At 43.1% G+C, this 4,235-nt stretch overlaps 1 pseudogene; it reads left to right on the top strand.

Moving 5' to 3' along the window:
• Window positions 1–1,118: 1,118 nt before the first annotated feature.
• On the top strand, window positions 1,119–3,681 carry LOC101121251 (heat shock 70 kDa protein 4-like; annotated as a pseudogene).
• Window positions 3,682–4,235: the final 554 nt, after the last annotated feature.

The raw sequence follows: 4,235 nt of genomic DNA, 5'->3' as shown, positions 1-4,235 counted from the left end.
TAGGTTTCCCACATTGCAGGCAGGGTCTTTACCAGCTGTGCCACAGGGAAGCCCAAGACTACTGAAGTGGGTAGCCTATCCCTTCTCCAAGGGATCTTCCTGACCCAGGGGTCAAATATGGGGTCTCTGCATTGCAGGTGGATTCTTTATCAACTAAGCTATGAGGGAAGCCAGGAAACAGCTAATACTCATTATTTTATTTTAAAATTTATTTATATTTAAATTTTATTTTTTGAACTTTTAATAGACTTATGTGGTACAAAGATCAAAAAGCACAAAGAATAGTTATCTTAGACTATGGAAATACTGGCACCTACTGTGCGGCCACTGAGCTGGAGCCGGCCTGAGCAGTGCCCTCAGCACGGCCCTCTTTCCAAGACCCTAGGCACTCGCGTGGATCTTCGCACGTCCCCCACTATCCCAGGTCCCCCCATCCCGCGCAGCCAGCTTTCTGTGCACCATCCCCGCCGGGGTCCGTGTCTTGTCTTGCCGGCGGGACTTGGGCTGGAGCCTGAGCTGTAGCCGGCGCCACATCGGTGATGGGCATCAGTTAAGTTCAGTTCAGTTCAGTCGCTCAGTCGTGTCGGACTCTTTGCGACCCCATGAATCGCAGCACGCCAGGCCTCCCTGTCCATCACCATCTCCCGGAGTTCACTCAGACGCATGTCCATCTAGTCCATGATGCCATCCAGCCATCTCATCCACTGTTGTCCCCTTCTCCTCCTGCCCCCAACCCCTCCCAGCATCAGAGTCTTTTCCAATGAGTCAACTCTTCGCATGAGGTGGCCAAAGTACTGGAGCTTCAGCTTTAGCATGATTTCTCTACTGAACTCCAGTAGTATATTGGGCACCTAATGACCTGGGGAGTTCCTCTTTGGTATCCTATCATTTTGCCTTTTCATACTGTTCATGGGGTTCTCAAGGCAAGAATACTGAAGTGGCTTGCCATTCCCTTCTCCAGTGGACCACATTCTGTCAGATCTCTCCACCATGACCCACCCATCTTGAGTTGCCCCGCAGGCATGGCTTGGTTTCATTGAGTTAGACAAGGCTGTGGTCCTAGTGTGATTAGATTGACTAGTTTTCTGTGAGTATGGTTTCACTGTGTCTGCCCTCTGATGCCCTTTTTCAACACCTACCATCTGGGCATAGACCAGAGCTGCTGCGTCACTGTAGCCCACGCCGGCGGCATCGAAATGATAGCTAATGAGCACAGTGACTGCTGCACGCCAGCTTGCATTTCTTTTGGACCTAAGAATCGCTCAATTGGAGCAGCAGCTAAAAGCCAGGTAATTTCCAATGCAAAGAACACAGTCCAAGGATTAAAAGATTCCATGGCCGAGCATTCTCTGATCCATTTATGGAGGCAGAAAAATCCAAACTTGCATATGATATTGTGCAGTTGCCCACTGGGTTAACAGGTATAAAGTGAAATACATGGAGGAGGAACATAGTTTTACCACGGAGCAGGTGACTGCCATGATTTTATCCAAACTGAAGGAGACAGCAGAAAGTGTTCTTAAGAAGCCTGTTGTGGACTGTGTTGTTTCGGTTCCTTGTTTCTATACTGATGCAGAAAGACGATCAGTGATGGATGCAACACAGACTGCTGGTCTCAATTGTCTGTGATTAATGAATGAAACTACTGCAGTTGCTCTTGCATATGGAATCTATAAACAAGATCTTCCTGCCTTAGAAGAGAAACCAAGAAATGTAGTTTTTGTAGACATGGGGGATTCTTCTTATCAAGTTTCTGTATGTGCATTTAATAGAGGAAAACATAAAGTTCTGGTCACTGCATTTGACACAACACTGGGAGGCAGAAAATTTGATAAGGTACTAGTAAATCATTTTTGTGAAGAATTTGGAAAGAAATACAAGCTAGACATAAAGTCCAAAATCCGTGCATTATTACAACTGTCTCAGGAGTGTGAGAAACTCAAGAAATTGATGAGCGCAAGTGCTTCAGACCTTCCTTTGAGCATCGAATGTTTTATGAATGATGTTGATGTTTCTGGAACTATGAATAGAGGCAAATTTCTGGAGATGTGTGATGATCTCTTAGCCAGAGTGGAGCCACCACTTCGTAGTGTTTTGAAACAGGCAAACTTAAAGAAAGAAGATATTTATGCAGTGGAGATAGTTGGTGGTGCAACACGAATCCCTGCAGTGAAAGAGAAGATCAGCAAATTTTTTGGTAAAGAAATTAGTACAACACTAAATGCCGATGAAGCTGTTACTCAAGGCTGTGCATTGCAGTGTGCAATCTTATCGCCTGCTTTCAAAGTCAGAGAATCTTTTATCACTGATGTAGTGCCATATCCAATATCTCTGAGATGGAATTCTCCAGCTGAAGAAGGGTCAAGTGACTGTGAAGTCTTTTCAAAAAATCATGCTGCTCCGTTCTCTAAAGTACTCACATTTTATAGAAAGGAACCTTTCACTCTTGAGGCTTATTATAGCTCTCCTCAAGATTTACCTTATCCAGATCCTGCTATAGCTCAGTTCTCAGTTCAGAAAGTCACTCCTCAGTCTGATGGCTCCAGTTCAAAAGTGAAAGTCAAGGTTTGAGTAAATGTCCATGGCATTTTCAGTGTGTCCAGTGCATCTCTAGTGGAAGTGCACAAGTTTGAGGAAAATGAGGAACCGATGGAAACAGATCAGAATGCAAAAGAGGAAGAGAAGATGCAATTGGACCAGGAGGAGCCACATGTTGAAGAGCAACAGCAGCAGACACCAGCAGAAAATAGGGTGGAGTCTGAAGAAATGGAGACCTCTCAAGCTGGATCAAAAGACAAAAAGATGGACCAACCACCTCAAGCCAAGAAGGCAAAAGTGAAGAGCAATACTGTGGACCTGCCAATTGAGAATCAACTCTTATGACAGATAAACAGAGAGATGCTCAACTTATACATTGAAAATGAGGGTAAGATGATCATGCAGGATAAACTAGAGAAAGAGAGGGATGATGCTAAGAAAGCAGTAGAAGAATGTGTGTACAAAATGAGAGACAAGCTGAGTGGTGAATATGAGAAGTTTGTGAGTGAAGATGACCGTAACAATTTTACCTTGAAACTAGAAGATACTGAAAATTGGTTGTATGAGGATGGAGAAGACCAGCCAAAACAAGTTTACATTGATAAATTGGCTGAACTAAAAAATCTAGGTCAGCCTATTAAGATGCGATTCCAGGAATCTGAAGAAAGACCAAAATTATTTGATGATCTAGGGAAACAAATTCAACAGTATATGAAAGTAATCAGCTCTTTCAAAAACAAGGAGGACCAGTATGATCATTTGGGTGCTGCTGACAAGCTAAAAGTGGAAAAAAGCACGAATGAGGCCATGGAGTGGATGAATAACAAGCTGAATCTGCAGAACAAGCAGTGTCTGACCATGGATCCAGTTGTCAAGGCAAAAGAGATTGAAGCTAAAATTAAAGAGCTGATGAGTATCTGCAGCCCTATAATTTCAAAGCCCAAACCCAAAGTGGAACCTCCAAAACAGGAGCAAACAATTGCAGAGCAGAATGGACCAGTGGATGGAAAAGGAGACAACCCGGACCCTCAGGCTCCTGAGCAGGGTACAGACACAGCTGTGCCTTTGGATTCAGACAAGAAGCTTCCTGAAATGGACATTGATTGATTCCAACAATTGTTTATATTAAAACAGACTATTATATATATATATATATATAGACTATGAAAAGCATCACTGATTTATGAAACTGCCAGTAATGAATGGAGAGAAGAAATGAATGAACAATTTGCAAAAGAATCTGTAATGTCTGATAAATTCATAAAAATGACACGCAGACTAGGTTTCAAATAGGTAAAACTTTTGCTTCTCTAGTGAATTTTGAAATTTGTCATCATAATGAATTACAGAAATTATTACAAATGTTTAACATTCAAATTAGTATTCAGTTTTCAGCATTGTGAATTCAGGACATACTGAAGTTCTATTTCAGTTCAGTTAAGCCGCTCGGTTATGTCTGGCTCTTTGCGAACCCATAAATCACAGCACACCAGGGCTCCCTGTCCATCACCAACTCCCGGAGTTCACTCAGACTCATGTCCATTGAGTTGTGATGCCATCCAGCCATCTCATCCTCTGTTGTCCCCTTCTCCTCCTGCCCCCAATCCCTCCCAGCATCAGAATCTTTTCCAATGAGTCAACTCTTCGCACGAGGTGGCTAAAGTAATGGAGTTTGAACTTCAACATCAGTCCTTCCA

Source organism: Ovis aries, chromosome 3, assembly GCF_016772045.2.
Source record: "Ovis aries strain OAR_USU_Benz2616 breed Rambouillet chromosome 3, ARS-UI_Ramb_v3.0, whole genome shotgun sequence".
NCBI lineage: Eukaryota > Metazoa > Chordata > Mammalia > Artiodactyla > Bovidae > Ovis > Ovis aries.
The sequence above is the reverse complement of the archived record's forward strand: the minus strand, read 5'-3'. Positions and strand labels throughout refer to the sequence as shown.